We start from the raw sequence: 20,606 nt of genomic DNA, 5'->3' as shown, positions 1-20,606 counted from the left end.
CTTTGTTATAGCAGCCCAAATTGACTAAGACACCATCTTTCAAAGTAGCTGTACCATTTTGCTTTCCCACCAGCAAAGAATGAGAGTTCCTGTTGCTCCCCATTCTCATCAACGTTTGCTGTTGTCAGTGTTTTGTATTTTGGCCATTCTAATAGGTATGTAGTGGATCCCATTGTTGTTTTAATTTGCAATTTCCTGATGACGTATGTTGAACGTCTTTTCATATGTTTATTTGCCATCTGTTTGTCTTGTTTGGTGAGGTGTTTGTTCAGGTCTTTTGCCCATTTTCTAATTGGGTTGTTCATTTTCTTATTTTTGAGTTTTAAGTGTTTTTTGAATTTGGGGGATAACAGTCATTTATTAGATATATCTTCTGCAAATATTTTCTCCCAGTTTCTGGCTTGTCTTCTCATTCTCTTAAGCCTCTTTATTTTTTAAGTTTAAGGAATTTGGTTTACTGAAGTGACAAACCAATTGGAAAATTTTAAATTTCTACCATAAGATCCCATTTTCTCCCTTACATATTAATTAGAGTTTGCTATTCCCATTCTCCACCCATTCTCTGAACCTCATTCCTTAAATTGCCTAGAGTCATCTTATACTCACTTCTCTAAAAGTCTGGGTGACCAGATTTCCCACATAAGAACAGACCTCATATATGTTGCCCTTTGAGCCTTGGATATCTGATGTAAACACAGAGGAAACCTCTTTACCGTTATCCATCTATATTCTCTGTTTCATTTTCTTGAACCAGCTTCCCATTTGCTTCAATCGTTCTCCTATTCCCCACAGAGCCATAAAATAAAAATGTACCTTAGTTTCACAACCGAAGGGGACAAAGAATTGAACGTGATTGTTTTCACATAGAATACAGTGCTAGAGCCAGCAGCAAAGCAAATTCATTTCTCATTTGCGTAACCATTTTCCGGCATTAGCATCTTACTTATTAATAAATGATGTAAGGAAATGGTTGGAAGAAGGACCTGCATAAGGACATTTATTTAGATTTTCAAGTAGTTTGAAAAATTGAAGCCTAAGTTTAAAGCTCAGGATCAAAGCTCTGTGTTTTTGAAAACGCCTGTCTGTGGATCAAACATATAGAGTTACAAGAACTGCTCATTTAGGGTGACGGTGGAAATCATAGAACAGTGGAAACCACTATTGTCCAGGAAACAATGTTGCCTTTGAAAATCTCATCTCCCAGAGACCTGTCTCTCTGAAATAGATGGAAAAAGCCTCCCTGGACATTGTCGTGAAGTTTAAATGTCTCCTATGCTTAGCACAGGGGAGAAGACGTCATTGCAGTGAAAATGACTAAACCAGCCAAACCAGGTTGGTTTTCAGGTTTAAGAGTAATCTTCTCATTTGACAGATATTTACATATCCCTGTTCTGTGTAACTCAGTTCATACAGCAAGAAGGACATATTCAGATGAACACATAAAAGACACCAAGAGCTAAATGACATGAGAGGAACAAAAGTAATTTTGTGACTTAGATGGAACGAGTACTCTCCATTCAATAGACATGATCAGACAGGCTTTAAGGTGGAGATGTGACATGAACTGAACCTTAACGAACATGAGGAGGGCATTGGCAAGTGGAGACAGCAGGGAAGGGCAGTTTGGATAGAAGAGCATCTTGAGGAGAAGGCGTGGATGTAAAAGTCTGTATCCTCTGGTTCTGTTTGGGGGAAGAAGACCTGTTCAGTTTGGCTGGAGCTTAAAACATATATAAGGATATAAGGGAGAGGAGAAGACAGATGGAAAAGAGCATCAGGACTATTTAGTATTAGTTCTCTTTTGTTGCATAACGAATTACCCAAAACTTAGCAGCTTCAGGCAAAAAATAATTGTTACATCACAGTTTCTGTAGGTCAGGAATCCTGGTGCAGCTTAGCTGAGTAATTCAGGCTCAGAGTCTCTCATGAGGCTGCAATCATGGTGTCTATGAGTCTGGGCTGCAGTCACCTAAGGCTTTTCTGGGGCTGGAGTTTCCATTTCTCAATTCACATGGCTGTCAACCAGAGACCTCGGTCCGCCTCCGTGGGGACCTCGCCACACGGGAGCTGGTTTCCCCTAGAGTAAGTAATGAGAGACATAGGCAGAAAGAGAGAAAGACCAGATCAGAAGCTCTAGTGCCTTTTGTAACCTGATCTTGGAAACGACTACCATCACTTCCACCATATTCTATGGGTCTCTCAGCCCAACCCTCCTGCCGTATGAGTGGGACTACACAGCGCTGTGGCTATCAGAAAATGGGGATCATCTGGGGCCGTTTTAGAGTCTGAATAGGACAACCACCATTACAGTTGCGCAGATGGGGCCCTGCACATCTCTAAGGGGCTTCATTCATACTGTAAACAGGATGGAAGAATTTTTGAGCAGTGGAGTGTATGAATAGATAAACAGAACTTTATGCTGCTCACAATGTACTTAGTGACATCTAAATTCATGTAATAGATAAATGATAGAATCCGTAAACGGCAGGGTGAACAGCTGGAAGGGTACTGCACGTCCAGATGAGATCTCATAAAGACTCAGCTGGGATGGAGGCAGTGGGAGGGGAAAGAAAGGTCAGATGCCCAAATCAGTAGCACAAGACTCAGTCAGCAGAACCTGGTACCTTTCTCCAAAGTAGTTCGAGCAGAGGGCTAATGGTGTCTAATGTGCTTGCTCTATGCACCTGAATATGTGAAAGACACTAAATATTTAGGTGGCTGACAAACAGAGAAACAATACCTTTATAAAGATCTGTAGAAAAAGAACATAGTTTCAAGGACTAGCAGCTATGAAATCATTTCCTTTTTTGATTTCCTAAGAGGTCATCTAGTTTCATGAAAGCAAAGGAGGGAAAGAATAGAATACGACGTACTGTTTCCAATCCCGTTGCTCATCACCAGCACATTTCACTCCTCATCTGCTCAGAAAAACAATAAGCCAGCAAACCTCTGGGCCAGGGCCCAGAACTGGCATTCACTCTAGCCCCTGGACATGAGTCAGACCAATTACAGGTTTTGAAGACACTGCAGGTTGTTTGAAAACATTAAGTAGGTCAAATCATCCCATGAAACGTAGGCTGCCAACTTCTTTATTAGTAGGAAGACCATTTATTCAATTATTCATGTATTTGACATCTGTTTCTGGAGTTCAAGGCAGTCTGATGGAGATTTTGAGTCTTACCAAAATGAGTCAGAGGCCCTGTCCTCTGGGGACCAACAGTCTACAAGGGTGATAGACTCAAAAGGCTAACACAGGGCAGCAGTGTGACGTGCCATTCAACACAAATTTCACAATAACTCAGTTTAAACAACCCATTGACATTTTTTTGGATCTCTCCCTGGCAGCAAAGTTCAGGAATGGTGAAAAAAATGAAGTAAGACATTGCTGTCAGCTGGGAACCAGTTTTTCCAGGCCAGCATCCAACTGCCAAGCTGGCACATGACACTCTATATAGTTTAGGTGTTCTGAAACCATGCTCCAAGAACTTGAAACATCATACCCCCTTTCTTATCATGTTCAGAAAAATTAGTTAAAATCAAAGCAGCTCCTTGGATGAAGAAAGTGTTAAGACTATCTCAGCTGGGATCAGGGAAAGTCAATCACTAATCTAGAGGTAGGCAAAAATACCAAAGTATGCCAAGAGGCAGGCAGAAAGACCGAACATCACGAGGGACTTCAGGGGTCAGGGGCAGGCCAATGCCACTCTGCAGGCTGCCTGAGCAGAGCTTTGGCGACCAGGCTGATGAGTATGGGCAGCTTCTCTCTGAATAAACTGAGCTGCAACAGGGCAGTCGAAGAGTAGAGGCACAGGTAGTGGAGAGCGTTGTGAGTAGGAAAATGATCACCTCCACAGAGACACAAGAAAGGGGCAGGGCTGAGTTCCTTCCATTCTGCAGGAATGTGCTCTTGGCAGCTTCTGAAGGTAGCTTACGAGATGGACAAGCTGAGGGTCCTAGTAAACATGCTGGTGGCCAGACCTAAATAGTGCTGTGGGGTATAGAAGAGTCATGGTTTGATGGATGACCAGAAGAGGCACAAAGGCACCAGCAGGACCACCTGTTCTGACTCAGTCTGCATTGAAGGAAGAAATCACCACTACAACTAGGTGATGATTTCTTCCCTCCAGAATATCCCCCCCCACCCCATGAACATTCCCAAAGCATCTTGAGTTTACCTGTCTCACAGCACAGGGTTATCATTGCCTGCTTACCTGTATGTGCCCCTGCCTAGACTATAATCTCCTTGAAGTAACCACTATTTCTCTATTTTCATTACCCAGCACAGTGCTGAGAATATAGGTATCATCAAATATTTGCTAAATGAGACAGTAATTAGTTGATTTGCTGTTGGGTTTTGTTGGAGTGTAGGATATAGGAGTGGGAGTAGCAGGACGTGAGATTGGGAAGACAGAGGGAGCCTGTAGTGAACATTTTGCCTTTACCCGGAATCTAACCCCCGTTCCTTTTCTTCTGAGGAATTCCAAGTTTCCTTTATGGAATCCACCATTTTTGAATCATGGAAGGAGGTAGATCCACCTACCATTAAAGATGGCCAGTTGCCAACTGTTCTTTCCCAGCCTGCATTGCAGCTAGAGCATGGGCCTGTGACCTAAGTTGCACCCACCCCCGATTTTTGAATAGGGGGTTTGTAATGTAAGTAGCAGGGAGAGGAAGAAATCCACGGTGGCATTGGTGACAGCTGCAGAACTTTGTGCTGGGGGCAGCAGGAGGGTGATGGCTGAAGCAGAAGCCAGTGCCCACAGCAACAACATGAGTGGTGGGAACCGCCCCTTCCAGCTGTTGGTCGCGGCAGCAGTGATGTCTTCATCCAAACAGTTCCTCGGCGTGATTTTGAGAATAAGCTCTGGCAGCATAAACTTCTGAGCCTGGTTCTCCAGCCCTCCCAGCAATTCTGTGAACTGCCCAGTATCCTTTTTAAGAAATTCCTTTCTTGGTTAAATCAACCAGAGTCGGTTCCTGTAACTTACAACGTGGGACCCTGACTGATAGAGGACTAAATCCTGGGGGACCAGGTTAGAACTTTCCAATATTATCTGCAGGCAGCAGGGAGCCATTTACAAGTTTTAAGGGGATTGTAGCAATCACAGAAGTGCTCTAAGAAGATCAAACTGTCAGCAGCAAGTAGCACAAACTGGAGAAAGAAAAGTCTGGAAGGGGAGACCAGGTAGGAAGCTTTTGCACCTCTACAGGTGAGAAGTAATGCAGTAATGAGGGACTGAACTAGGAGATTTGTTAACTGCTCCGATGGTAGGCCAACAGAAATAAGTCTGCTTCTGATTCCCTTCCTGGTTTTTCACAGAGACTTTAGTAAAGGAAAAAATGTGCTTCAGTGGAAAATGCGTTCTTTGGAGCACACGTTTCCAGGTTATCTTATTCTAGTCTTTAATTGTCTTTGAGCTTTTACAACTCTGTAATTTGTAGACAACTGTTAGCAATGCAAAATAATTCTTGTCTGCAGATGTATAAATTCTGCCTAGTGGAAGTTCAACTGACTTTCTTCCCCACACGGAAGAGGCCAGTTTTGCCTCCATTTGTGTGTTTATTTCAACATTTCTGATCTAAAAATGTAAACTTAAAAAAAATTTCTCCCTTGAACTGGTTCAAGCAGCTCACTGGTTTCCTCATTAATGAAGTAAATAAAATCTTTAACTTGTGTTCCTATTTTTATCTGTATAAGACTAAAATGTAATCTTTTTATTACCAGTTTTAACAGCCTTGATTTCTTTTTTGTAAATGGAGTCTTGAAACCAAAGCTCCAAATGTAGGTAGATGACTGTTTCTATTATCCTAGGTTGGTGCTTAACGCTAGAGGTAAATTTCTAGTAAATGATAGAATTTACTTTAAAAGGGCCACTTGCCAAGTGCAAAGGCCAATATTTTGAAAGTTAAGTACAAATAAAATAACAAAGGCCTTGTGCAATCTCTGCCTTCCAGAGAACGCTTCTTGCAGAAAAAGCAACATCATGTCAGGTGAAAAAGAATCCCAGTTGCCTCCATTTTATCAGGAGTTACCACAAAAAAATGGATATCTACCTTTTAAGAAATGGAAATCGGCAAATATTTCTTGTTGACAGAGCTGGCCTATTCAGGTGTAAAGTATTTGTTACCCATGACCTAAGTGCATAGAAATCCAGTAGAAGTGGATAAGGGGTTAAAACCACTTTAGATAGATATCAGTATAAATGGATGGCTGCTTACAGTGCCAGTCTTACGGCTGCATGCCAAATCCCTTTCAGTGAACTCCAAGAAAATGACCCAATTCTATGGTTATGTTAGAATTTTGTTGTATGGAATATTACTTAAAATAAGTGGGCCATTGGCTGAAAGTAAGAAGTCTTTGAATATATTTCATTGGAATGGAATTTGATTTGTACTACAATCATAAAATGTAGTCTAGTAGAGCAAGATACCCTTCCATGGGTTCATGAATACTGATCTATTTTTTACATAGATCTATCTCAGAAGCTAACATTCAGAAATGTGCTCGCACAATATGTCACAATATGTTGTTTAACAAAAATATAGAAAAAAAGTCATATCTGCCACAAATGAAAAGTGTCATTAATGCGTCAGCTGCAGGTTGTTCACAGGCTTCTGACTTGGTAGCTGGCTGAAGAGAACCACTTACTTAAGCAATTCCTCGCGATTAGATTCTGCTTGTTGCTTTTGGCTCCAGCGCAAAGCTGCTTTCAAAAGCAGGTGACAAAATGAATTCTATAAAGGCTCAAGTCCACGGCCTTATTTCAGGTCATTTGTAACTTCACAGATTGTTGGTAAAAAACGTAAGAGCATTAATAGGCTGGTGTAGTTTTCTTAACCCAGCTGAATAGGTTGGTTCTCAGAAAGACCCTTGCCATCCTTAAAGCCAAACTGCCTGGGTGCAAATCATGGCTCGACCATCTCCTAGCTGTTTGACCCTGAGCAAATTACTTAAAGCTCGCCATGTCTTGGTTACTCATCAGTAAATGCTAGAGTCCTTGTGAGTTGTGAATATGTAAAGTGCTCAGAATGAAGTCTGGGCTATAGAAACGCTGTATAACAGTTGGCTGATATTATTAAGATTTATTTAGCGGTTGAGAGAGCATTCCTAAAAACTACAACGGTTCTAGCTGCTTTCCAACATGTGGAAGAGAGGGAGCATTTCTCATTGTTGCCAACAGCTGGAGAAGACCAAGATGATCGACTGCTCGCTTCTCTATTCTCGTATTTCCTGTCTCCCCTCCACATTTCCCACATTTCTGGGAAAAGCGCCCAATGGTGAGAACGATTTGTTTGTAGGAGCCTCCCACGAGATGTCCAAGGGATGGTACCTGGTCGGAATCCCATTCTTCAAGGGAAATGCCCTGACTCTTCCTCAGCTCAGTGGGAATGATCAAATTTTCTTTTGATCATTTTTTCTGGGAATTTCAGCGAATCTCACCCCAGATTGTAAGCATAATAAATGTGGATACCACCTTCTTTTAATCTCTCTTGCAAAGTAGTTAAGGGGTGTGAGAGTGGTTCTTACATTTTCAGGCTTGCCTTCCAAAGTCGGTCCTAAAAGAGGTGGACAGCCTTCCTGCTCCAGGAACAGAACAGGTTGTGCTCTGTTGGCATTGCTGCTAAGAGGGTTAGCATTCCACTGATAACCCCACAAGTGCTCTCTGTAGGGAAATGGGCAGTGCCTCATGGATTCCATCACCCCAAACAGGGGTGTCTGGGGAGGCTTGAGGAGCATGAATGGATCCTATCACTTTTATATAACTTGCCACACAAGCTTTGTTTAACATTCAAGTAAAATTACAGGAATGGGGGGCAGGGGGAGAGAGAGAAAGAAACTTAAGTAAGCTATGGTGAGGACAGCCTAAAGGTCAAAATTGTAATGTTAAATAAATCTTACAAGATTTTATAAACCCTAATTTATTGTCTATGTGCAACTGACATTTTAGCTCTTGGTTTAATACCAGACACTTCAAAGTATTCTTATAGAAGAATGGTTGATATCCCTCTTACACAGTATAATTGGAATTCTGCATGTTAGAACATTTGGTTTCTGAAAGATTTTTGTAAATGTTAATAGCTGTCTTTTAAAATGGTGTAAGTGTGAAATGCTATGAAAAGCAAAGGTTTAAATGTCACTCTGTCTATAATTTTCATATTGTAAAAACTAAATAAGTTTTTAAAAATGGAAAACCTAAAAGCCTGCTACGAGTTTGAAGACAGCAACACATTCATTCTTCCTTTTTGACAGGGATATGACATTTAGCCAAATGAGCCAATTTTAGAATTAAAGGTAACCTGTTTTTTCTAAAATTTACTATTGAACATTCAGACTAAACTGAAAAGCAGTCATATTTACAGAGTTCCCCACTTCTTTTCCCATATCGCATGGGATTATGGTTAAAGATCTGTCTTTAAAGCATGTACCCGATGAGCCACCCCGGTCTGTGTGGTCATTGCCATCTGCGTTTTTGTTCTCGACACCAGGCAGTCTGGCTGAGGCTTTCAGGGTAGTGGTGAAGCCAGGTCACTTCTCCCCAGGGTGACCAAATGATTGGGCCATTACGAAAATTGAAAATCCCCCGTCCCTTTTCTTCCCTCCTTTTCTTTTTCTCTCTAGTTAGCTCTCTCTTCCTTTTAAATATTTACTGAGCAGGAGAGAAAAATGTTCATTTTGCTCCCTTAACTCTACTTGGGAATCCAAATTCTAAATCACCTCCAGTGCTACAGCCTAAATGTGCAGTTCAAGACTGAGCAGCGTATTAAAAAAAAAACTTAATAAGCCTGGTTCACTCAGAATAAGGTCTGGAATTACTGCTCAGAACCCATTTTTGCCTGCATACTGTTTAATGCACTAGTATAGTTGTAAAGAGTCCTGTTGGTTATGTGGGTACCACCGGAAATTTGTTGCTCTTCGTAAAGTGCCAAAAGTTGCAGACAAACAATTAATTAAAACGGAAATGAGATGACATTTATGAATTTTCCTATAAAATATCACACTCGTTACTGCGTTTCAGTTTTTTTGTTTGTTTTCTTTTTTTTTTGCGGTACGTGGGCCTCTCACTGCTGTGGCCTCTCCCATTGCGGAGCACAGGCTCCGGACGCGCAGGCTCAGCGGCCATGGCTCACGGGCCCAGCCGCTCCACGGCATGTGGGATCTTCCCGGACCGGGGCACGAACCTGTGTCCCCTGCATCGGCAGGTGGACTCTCAACCACTGCGCCCCCAGGGAAGCCCTTCAGTATGTTTTTCTTATTAGAAGAGAAAGGAGCCCAGTTAAAGCTCAAACACCAGAAAGTATACACAGCTCATCCTCTAACTTCCCTCTGCTCCTATGAGCACGTGCTCTATATTTCAGCATCCTTTGCCTTATGCAACAGAAGAAAGCCAGTTAGCAGTACTGGTTTAATTTTCATAGCATCATTTGTAACATTTGTTGATTGTCCCACAGCCTTTTAACTCTGTGAAGAGAAACCAGTTTTAGGCTAAGCCAATATTAGAGTCAGGAGGTACAGTATTGGCCAAATTCAATCTTTTCCATTGGGATAAATTAGAGACAAATGTAGTTTGATCCCCTTTCATATTAACTTTGATCTTAATAATATACCATAATGTGATATCACTTGAACCATAAACTGGATGTTCTACTTCCTCCTTCTCCATAGAGAAGGAAAAATAAGCATCCTTCTATGTGAAAAGGGGATTTTTGTTTTTGAGGAGACAGTCATATCCTGGGAAAGGCCTTAATAGCTTATTAGCCCTCTTATTTAACTATGACGCATGAGCAGTGATTCTCAAACTTTAGCCAGCATCAGAGTCACCTTCAGGTCTTGTTAAAACACAGCTTGCTGGGTCTCACTCCACAGTTTCTGATTCAGTAGTTCTAGGATAAGGCTGAGAACTTGCATTTCTAACAAGTTCCCAGATGGTCCTGATGCTGCAGGTTCGAATTCCACACTTTGAGAGTCACTGAAATTGTGTGCTTTTCCAGCACCCAAGCTGAAAGGTAACTGGGTTATAGTTAACAACCCCACCTAGCAAATCTACTAAGTCACGTAGGGACATATTTTATATCCTGCTTTTCCTGTCTCCTAGAAAGATAAATTACATAAAACCAGACATTCACTAGATGACTTACAAAGATCATTTCTAACAGCGTGCGTCATGGAGTGGTAAAACTGCTTTAAAATTTTCCAGCTACATTATTGTGGACATTCCCTGTTTGGGGCCTTGATTATCCATTCATTTCTTTTTGTTTCCTGAGAGACAAAACTGCTAATATCTTCCATTTGTTAATTTCTTCTTCTGCCATCATTGGCTCTGCCTTGCTTGGATCCCATCGGTTTACCTCGTTCAACCCTCACTGCAATCAATGAGGAAGCTTTATAATTCCCATCTGACAGATCTGAGGACATGGCTGAGGGAGATTTCAAAAAAGGACATTTGGAAATACTGCTTTAGATACTCTACAAGTTAACCTTGGAATAAACCAGACCACAGAGCGCATTGTCACCAGCTGACTGATCTCTTTTTATCCCCTGTGCTTCTGCATAAGGCAATCAGCCACATTGAGAGACCTCATAAGAAACAACCCTGTAGCTCATTTGCTGCTTTCCTGTAAGGATGTTGTCAAGGACGGTATTTACTTCACTACAAAGCACGTTCTTTGTGAAGGCCTGCTGGAGAAACTTCTCTTAGCTCTCAGTGCCAGGACGAGTTGTTTCTCCTCAACCCTGGGTTTGATCTACGGACAACGTCAATCGCGTACCCAGGCGTGTCCCCTTTTGGCTATACTTTTTCATCTTCCAACATATACATAATAATATTTACTTTTTTGAATGCTCTCAACAATGAGTATGACTAAGACAATTTGAGGAAACCGATAACAAACTTTGTGTCAGCTTAATTGAGCTTATTTCCTGCAGGAAGATGCCACTGTTTCCACTGAAATGGAAAACAATGGCAGGAAGTAGGAGTAACTGTGAGGGGAGAAGCAAATGGCTTAGGACCTGTATATGTTGAAAGGGCTAAAGCGGATTTGTGCACATCTAATTTATGTGAGAAGACTTTGTAAACTGTCATTATCGTGCTTTTAGCATGTATGTGCTCTCCCCATTCTTCTCTCATGCCTCTTCCCCATTAATAGTTCTTTACACCCCTGTCACCTTCCCTCACAGAAATGGCAGGCAGGGAGTTCCTAGATTATTTTGTCAACAAATGATAAGCCTTGAGTTTCGGATAAGGGAAGGGCACTGATTGATTCTGTGCGGGACTGTACACCACAGAGTAAGAGAAAAATAAAATCCAAATATGTTTAGTCAACATGTTTTCTAAACTATTTAAGAAATCTTATCTAGCCTCCTCTTAAAATATGTGAAAATAGCTTCTAGCAGCGTGTTGTTCAGCTATGCTTATCTTAGAGCAAAACCAACAAAGAAAAGGAGATTTTCCCCGAAATTTGCTAATAAATTGTAAAGGGAAAAATAGCAGCTGAACCGTGGAGAACTCTGTCCGGTGCCACCCTACCCAACTTAGCATCACCAATAGTGAGATTAACAGCATCGTGAAAAAAGGACACAAGGATACAGTACCACTTATCACTTACCTTGTATTGCTTACCAAAAATAATTAAAATTAAAAAAAGGAGAGAGATATGGATAGATAGATAGGTAGATTCTGAATTTAATTGTAATGGAACGTCAGAACAACCCAAACTGAGTGATATTCAGCAAAATAAATGACCTATACTCTTCAAAACAATATCATAAAGACAAAGAAGGGTTAAAGACACATACCAAATTAGAGAAAAATAAAAGTCATGAAAACTAAACAAAATGCAAGATCCTAAATTGGATTCTGAACCAGGGACAAAATTACTCTAAAGGATATCGCTGGAACCATTGGCAAAACTTGAATAAAGATCTGTAGATTAGATAATGGTACTGTATCAATGTTCAACTTCCTCATTTTGATCATTGTACCATAAGTATGTGAATGAATATCCCTCTTCTTAGGAAATACACACTGAACTATTTAGGGATAAAGAGACACTGTGTCTACAACTTACTCTCAAAAGGTTCAGAAAAATCATATAATCATTACATACATGTATATGTATTATGTGTCATTTTAACCCATATTTGTTTTGCAGCAAATATATATCTTTTTATCTATCTACATATATAGAGAGAGAGTTAATATCTATCTTTCTATCTACCTAAAGAGATATATATATAGAGAGAGAGGGAATATTAAAGTAAATGAGGTAAAAATATTAAAAACTCCTGAATCTGGATGAAGGGTACACATTGTACTATTATTTGTTCTTTGTACCATTATTGCAGTTTTTCTGTGTGTTTGAAATTATCACAAAATATAGTTTAAAAAAAAAAAAAGGATAGCCAGAATATTCTCCTAAGCAACAGTGAATGAAGTGTTGTTTGTGATGTGGTAAAGCACATAGCTGCAAAATAAGGTCATTCACACAACAAGCATCGTCATCTGTAAAGCATGATACCTAGTGAAAACCCCTTTTTTTTCGCGCATAGACTTGGCTAAATCCTTTTTAGAATTTTTTGAAGCACTAGAGTTTATTATTTACACCACAGAGTTCTCATGTGATAGCAATGTTATGCATGCCATCTTTAAAACATGCTTAGACCTCAAAAAGCCCTTCCCCCATCCTCTAAAAAAACTCAGAACGTACCAGAGCATAGGAGTTACCAGCTGGGGCCATATATCTGTTTTCTCTGGCAGGGTTAGTGCCATTATAATCCAATAGGCCTGTGTGAATGTGCGGCAAACATTAACTTCCATTTTTATTGCGGAGCTTGATAGAAAAGAACAGTTGTTCCTTTTCATTCCTGAATGTTTTCATGGTGACATTTCTCGGTCTGTGGGTTTAGGGGTGGCGTGTGTGTGTGTGTGTGTGTGTGTGTGTGTGTGTGCGCGCGCGCGCGCGCGTGTGTGTGTGTGTGTGCGTGTGTGTATGTGTGTGCGTATGTGTGTTTACTGCTTTCTTTTTCCTCAAAGAGATCATCTAGTGACCTTGAAATCTGCACTGGCATTTTGCTGGCAGGAAGGGAAGCTCTCTCTTCTCATTTGCAAAATGAATAACAATTTGATCATCCTTAAACTTCTAAAAGGTTAATTATGCTCTCTCCATGAGTACTGAATAAAAACCTGTTTTATCTCTACCCAAATGAAACCCACAGGGCTCACCCTCCCTCTAACTCTGCCAGGAGACCAGGTCCTTCCGGCTGTCAATTAACCACTATCAACTCCTAGATCTGCGTGAGCTGCAGTAGATTTTCTCATCCAAAAACTATGACAGCCCTCATTTGCTAGAGCTGTGTGGTGACTTTAAAAATGTCTCAGCGGGAAAGTGTTATCTGGCTTTGGGCATGATGGAAAGAAAAGGGAAGCAGGAGGAGTGAGCCAGAGGGGAAGAAAGAGCAAGATAAAAAGGTGTTGGATTACTAAAACTTCGTTTCACACAAGAACAAAGCAGCAAAACAAAAATGGATGCACAAAGATAATAAAAATAACCACCGTTAAAATTAAAAACAAATTTTAAGTCTTTAAGCCTTTTGCTCCCAGAAACATTCGATTTTTGCTGATCTGACAATCCTCAAAGAGGGTACATGTCCCTGTACTCAACTATAAAAGCACCTGTGGGCCAGCACTTAGGTGAGGGGTAGTTGACAAACCTTGTACAGAAAAGGTTCGACCTCTACCATTCCACCATTTAAAATTTCTAAGCTACTACTATTTCTTGGCCATAAACATAACTCTTTAGTTACAAGCCAGAAACCATATCTTAAAAAAGAACTCTAAGAGAGTTACGTTTCATTTTATTCCAAGAATACCTCATTTTTCAAAAGAAAGTAATAGCCAAAAGTGTGGTTGAGGGGCAGAAATCCCTGCCTTCTGCCTGATACTCACGGCTCCTTGTTTTAATAACTTAAAATTTGTAACTTGAACAATTTCACATAAGACAGCCAACTTTATTACATGGGAAAACAAAAGAAACAAGAAAAGGTGGAACAAGCAATATGGTTTTTTCTAAAGGAAACATGTTACTATATATAACAGTTGAGATGTTTTAACAGTAATGTAATTATCATGATGCCATGTAGGGCTGGATCTCTTAACCAGACTGAAGTGGGTTACTATATGTGTATAAAAAGGCCTCTGTGTAACTATACCCCACAAGTTCTGTATGCAGCAGAGTAAATCCTGGTCGGGATGGGGCACCACGGCTCTGATTTCTATAGCAACACCTCTGTAAGAAGATCTAGTGGAGACTACAACTTTCCAGTGATTTCATGAAAACGGAAATGATTTTCACCAAGAAGCACTCATGCAAATTATACAGTTTTTGTTGTTCTTCCTGGATTTGTGTGTATGTGCATGTAGTAAAATACACATAACATAAATTTACCAGTTTATAAAAATAGAACTACCATACGACCCAGCAATCCCACTACTGGGCATATACCCTGAGAAAACCATAACTTAAAAAGAGTCATGTACCAAAATGTTCATTGCAGCTCTTTTTACAATAGCCAGGACATGGAAGCAACCTAAGTGTCCATCAACAGATGAATGGATAAAGAAGACGTGGCACATATATACAATGGAATATTACTCAGCCATAAAAAGGAACGAAACTGAGTTATTTGTAGTGAGGTGGATGGACCTAGAGTCTGTCATACAGAGTGAAGTAAGTCAGAAAGAGAAAAATAAATACTGTATGCTAACACATATATATATATGGAATCTAAAAAAAAAAATTACCAGTTTAACCATTTGTACAGTCCAGTGGCATTAAGTACATTTACAATGTTGTGTAACCGTTACCACCATCCATCTCCAGAACTATTTCATTATCCTAAACAGAAACTCTATAGCCATTAAACAATGCCCCCAACCCGTGCTATGTTCTGAATGCCTGTGTCCCCTCAAAATCCATATGTTGAAATCCTAATGCCCCATGTGATAGTATTAATAGGTGGGGCCTTGGGAGATGCTTAGGGGCCCTCATGAATAGGATTAGTGCCCTTATAAAAGAGACCTCACAGAGCTCCCCAGCCCATCCTGCTCTGTGAGTGTACAGCCAGAAATTTGTGATCAGAAGAGAAGAGCCTCTCACTTGAACAGACCGGCACCCTGATCTTGAACTTCCAGTTTTCAGAACTGTGAGAAATGAATTTCTATTGTTTATAAACCACCCAGTCTGTGGTATTTTGTTATAGCAGTCTGAACAGATTAATATACCCCAGCCCCTGGTAACCTCCATTCTGCTTTCTGTCTATTAATTTACCTTTCTAGGGCTTCCCTGGTGGCGCAGTGGTTGGGAGTCCGCCTGCCAATGCAGGGGACACGGGTTTGTGCCCCGGTCCGGGAAGATCCCACATGCCGTGGAGCGGCTGGGCCCGTGAGCCATGGCCACTGAGCCTGCGCTTCCGGAGCCTGTGCTCCGCAGCGAGAGAGGCCACAACAGTGAGAGGCCCGCGTACCGCAAAAAAAAAAAAAAAAAAAAAAATTTACCTTTCTAGGTACCTTATGTAAGTAGAATCAGATGATATTTGTTCTTTGTGTATCTGGTTTATTTCACTTAGCATAATATTTTCAAGGTTTATCTGTATTTTAGCATGTGTCAGAATTTTGCTCCTTTTTTTTAAGGCTGAATAATATTCAATTGCCTGTATATATCACATTTTCTTTATCCATTCATCTGTCAATGGACATTCAGGTGGTTTCCACCTATTGGCTATTATAAGTAATGCTGCTATGGACATTGATGTGCAAATATCTGTTTGAACCCCACCTTTCAATTCTTTTGGGTATATACCTAGAAGTGGAGTTGCAAAGTGTAGTTTTTTGTGTGTAATAGTGTGTAAGTTAGGCCATGATATGTGAGGTAAGAAAAAGAATAGAAATTTTAATTAGCAAATATTGGGTATTAGTTGCTTTGATTCTAGTCCAAGATCTTTTAAATTGTTGTCTTTCAATTATTTGAATGTTTGCAGGAAGATTTTGAAACTTCAGAAAATGGGAAAAGAAATGGAATCCATCCTCTTTATAATTTTCTTCTAGCAAATAGTGTAGAGTTGAGGTCCCAACTAAAGGACTTACATGGGTAATGAATATCTTTCTCTGAGTTATAAACAGAGCAAAAACTTGACACTTCTTAACAGTAGTTATCATTTGGGAGACACAGCTGACAAGAGTTCCATCCCCAGCTTCCTGTGTACCTCTCCTCTCTTACAGTACTGGAAATGTTTTCCACTGCCCATCTACAGTGTCCTTTGGCAAACAGCCTCTCTCTTCCCTCTCTCTTCCCTCCAGCCCACTGTGCCCCTCATGAACCAGATAATCCCACTGCCTTGCTCCCCTCTAATGCTAATTTTTCTTGGGATAGGCCCATGATCTGAAGAGGGTCTGTCTAGACTGGCTCACTGACCAGTAGCCTATGATCCAGCTTTTGGATTACAAACATGAGCTAAACTAGTTCGACTTCTCTCTTAGGAAATGAGAATCAGGAAACAGAGACTGAATCATATACCCACTGAGGCAGAGGGCAAAGATTGTACTAAGAATGCTATAAGGTAGAGTCACATTTGGAGAGAAGGCTTTAAGTCAAAGTCACATGCTGGCTGAAATTATGAGACAGCAGAAAAAGTCGGACGTTAGGGGAAAAAAGTGGATCAGATGCAGAGAGAATAGAAACATCATGTGAGAAAGAGAACATGCAGCCCGTGAGGAAGATGACAGAGTTGCTTGCAAGATCTGCCTTTGTGCCCAAGGCTTGCCATTTCAAGGTCTCTTCATGTGTTTCTTTTCCAGTGGACCCTTTTGTTGAGTTAACTGGAGTAGGTCTCTGTTCCTTGCAGTTTAACAAGCCCAGCTGAAAGTCTCAACTGTTGCTTTCTCTTCTATATCTGCCTCCTGCCTATATCTTTTTGTCCTTCTAAGCCACCTTCTTTCTTTTTTCCTCTTTTCCTTCCCCCCATCTATTCCTTAGACATACTGCTAGGGTCCATCCCTATGGAAGACCCTAGAGAATCAAAGAAAAATAATACAGTGAGGTTTGTTTTTTGTTTTTTGTTTTTTTTTTTCGGTACGTGGGCCTCTCACTGTTGTGGCCTCTCCCATTGCAGAGCACAGGCTCCGGACGCGCAGGCTCAGCAGCCATGGCTCACGGGCCCAGCCGCTCCACGGCATGTGGGATCTTCCCGGACCGGGGCATAAACCCGTGTCCCCTGCATGGGCAGGCAGACTCTCAACCACTGTGCCACCAGGGAAGCCCTGAGTTTTTTTTTTAATAGAAGCTTTATTGAGATATAATTTACATACCATAAAATGTAATATTTCCAAGTGTAAAATTCAGTGGTTATTAGTATTTTCGCAGAGTTGTATAATCATCACCACTGTCCAATTTGGGAACATTTTTATCACCCCACAAAGAAATCCCATACCCATTAACAGTCTTCCTCCTTTCCCTCCTCCCCCTAGTCCTAATCTGCCAATCTACTCTCTGTCTCTATTGATTTGCCTATTCTGATTTCATGTAAATACAATATGTGGAAAATACAACAAATACATTATGTGACTAGCTTCTTTCGGTTACCATAATGTTTTCAAGATCCACGCATGCTGTTGCATATATCAGCAGTTCATTCCATTTTATCATCAAGTGACATTCCATTGTATGTATATACCACATTTGTTTATCCATTCATCAGTTAATGGACATGTGGGTTATTTCCGGCTTAGGGTGATCATTGTGTACAGGCATTTGTGTGGACATGTTTTCAGTTCTCTTGGGCACATATGAAGGAGTGGAATTGCTGGATCATATGGTATAATGCAGTGCTTTTTTTTTTTTTGCGGTACGCGGGCCTCTCACTGTTGTGGCCTCTCCCGTTGCGGAGCACAGGCTCCGGATGCACAGGCTGAGTGGCCATGGCTCACGGGCCTAGCCGCTCCACGGCATGTGGGATCTTCCCAGACCAGGGCACGAACCCATGTCCCCTGCATTGGCAGGTGGACTCTCAACCACTGCGCCACCAGGGAAGCCCTCACCACCAGGGAAGCCCATAATGCAGTGCATTTAATTGCCTTTTGCTCCCTTTTCCTTTCTATGATATATTGAGACCTTCAGGTTTTGCTACTATCATTCTCTGTTCTTTTTATTTTCTTTGCATGTCACTGCTTTCAGTACACTTTTCCATTTTTCTCTTCTCATTTTTACTTTTCTGATTATTTGAATTCAGTTTTTAAAAATCATCCTTAAATCCTTTTACTATGTTCCCTTTATCATTCCTTCCTTCTCTTTCCCTGTCTCTGATCGTGCTTGAGGAAAACCTGCTTCACCTAGAGGAAAGTAAGACTCATGTGAAATATAATCCCATGAAGGAGTTATATAGAGTAAGAACTCAGAAACATAAACAGAAGGACATATTCAAGGGTGAATAGATATAAGACTATAATAGCTTGTATTTAAATGACCATCGTGGTCATATTTTTATTCCTGTGTTTGACAAGTCTGACCAAAAAAACTGGATGTTGACCTGCAGCCTCTCCCTTCCATCCATCCAAACAAACTGCAAATATAATGTGACTCCCAGGTAATTGCTGCAGCCGCTGCTGTAGGGGATGTCACCATCAGCAGCAGTAACCCTTTGCCTCGGGCACCATATGGACAGTGACAGGCAAATCACCCTGATGAGGTGAAGTGCTGTAAGTGGGTTGAGGGAGGCCTTTCACTTGTCCCAGCCCCACTGCTTCCCAGTAGGACGTGCCTCTGTCTTATTCTCACAGTAAACTCAAGTTTGAAGCTGCGAAGCACCAATTTTACTCAGGGAGATGACTCAGTGTTTTCTAAGTTTCTGACAGCTGACCAATTAAAAACCCGATGACACCGTTAACAAGCTCTAAATAAGCCAGGAGGTAGAGCAGTAGAAGGCACCAAAGGACCTACTATACGGCCATTCACAGTGTGAGCTTGAGAGAAATTCAATGATAATGACATTGATGAAGATGATGCCCATGACCTCAGGGATGCTGAGCAGGATTCAGATCATTAACTGCAAGGCAGCAAGTTCTGTTTCTTCCAAATATTTCTAGTGAGCTTTCAATTTCCTCCATTTCAGTACTTTCTTTTGTCTTCACAATTCTGAAATTTCATCCAATTCCAGTTAATGATTTGAATCCTGCCCAACATACCTAAAGGATTCATCGTCATCTTCACCAGCACAGCTATCACACTCACACTAAGCATGGCCATATATCAGATGAAGGAATGTGGCCGGTTTCACGTGTCACTTTAAAAGCATAGTTTCATCCGTTTATATAGTCAAACCACAAAGCTTATACCACTACTAAGATGTTTGTTTATAAGCCCATTGTTTAGCCTTTCAGACTGTGAAAGGGAAAGCCATATAAAGTCATATTCCTGAAATTCATCAAGGTTACCATTTTGTCCAAGCCTTTGGAAATTTTTCAGGACTATGACAGAGAGGGGCCTGAATCTGAAATTGATCTGCATTGCCCTTTCCTTACAGTTCTGATAAATATTCAGGATGTCAGGTAATGCTTTGTGTCTGTAGTGGATGTGAACAGTACTGGTTTTTATTTTTATTTTCCTCCTCCTTATTAGCCAATATACCAAACCCCCTTCCAAATAAAGAGGTGGAGGCAATAATAATCAGGAATTTTTGCATCGGTGAGTGCATCTTTCTCTCTGCGTGATCAGACTTTAGCGCAAGAGGTCTGAGACAACAAGCATGGGGCTGCTGGACTTTCTGACTGAGTTGCTATAGAAAGTGCACATTCAGAAAGTTTTGGATAGCACAGCATGATGCAAATTGCTACCATACGCATCACTGACTGGGACCAGGCCAGTCTCAGCAGTGGTGGCGGGAGTGACATCACCAACGCTATGACTTGAACCACCCTCAGGGGAACGCAGCTGATGAACCAGTGATGGTGGTTAGCAACACACACAGACCCAGCAATGCACACCAGATGAGACCAATAGGGAAGCAGCTGCAGGGGTTCTTCGTTTCGTTTCTCAAATTTTTTAGCTAACCCACATAAAAAATCTACTGTAAGAGAAACTTGGGACATTCTGAGGCAACGATGGGAAGTGGCACTATGAGCAACCTTTTGTTCTTATCAGGGAAGAAATCAACAGAAATGAAAGCTTTCCTGGTATATGTGTTAATAGCTAACCATTCTGGTCACCAGTTCTGATGTATGGGTCTTTCCCCATATCAAGCAATTCTCGAACACCAGCTGGGTGTCCTACAATTCAACTCAATTCTGACACTGTCTGCCTGGAGATAGCATCAGATGCCACAGGTTAAGGGCTCAGTCCTACAAGACTGCCCCCCTCCCCCATTTCAGATGCCAATCACAAGTCCAGGTTGTCACCTGTGCTTCTGACCAACCAGTTATAGATTGGAGATTCCAACCACCCCCTCCTTTGGGTTTGGTTAATTCACTAGAGCAGCTCATAGAACTGAGAGAAACATTTTACTTTACTAGATTATGAGTTTTATATAAAAAGATATAACAAATGGAAGAGACATAGGGCAA

The 20,606-nt window shown here is 41.1% G+C and overlaps 1 pseudogene across 1 annotated transcript in view; it reads right to left on the bottom strand.

The window, feature by feature from the left end:
• LOC309819855 (small ribosomal subunit protein eS6-like) overlaps positions 1-20,606 on the bottom strand; it is a 106,675-nt pseudogene that overhangs the window by 44,841 nt on the left and 41,228 nt on the right. The window lies entirely within an intron of this gene.

This window comes from Grampus griseus (genome assembly GCF_964374135.1).
Source record: "Grampus griseus genome assembly, chromosome: 3".
Lineage (NCBI taxonomy): Eukaryota > Metazoa > Chordata > Mammalia > Artiodactyla > Delphinidae > Grampus > Grampus griseus.
Note: the sequence above shows the minus strand (reverse complement) of the source record. Positions and strands in the feature narration are given on the sequence as shown.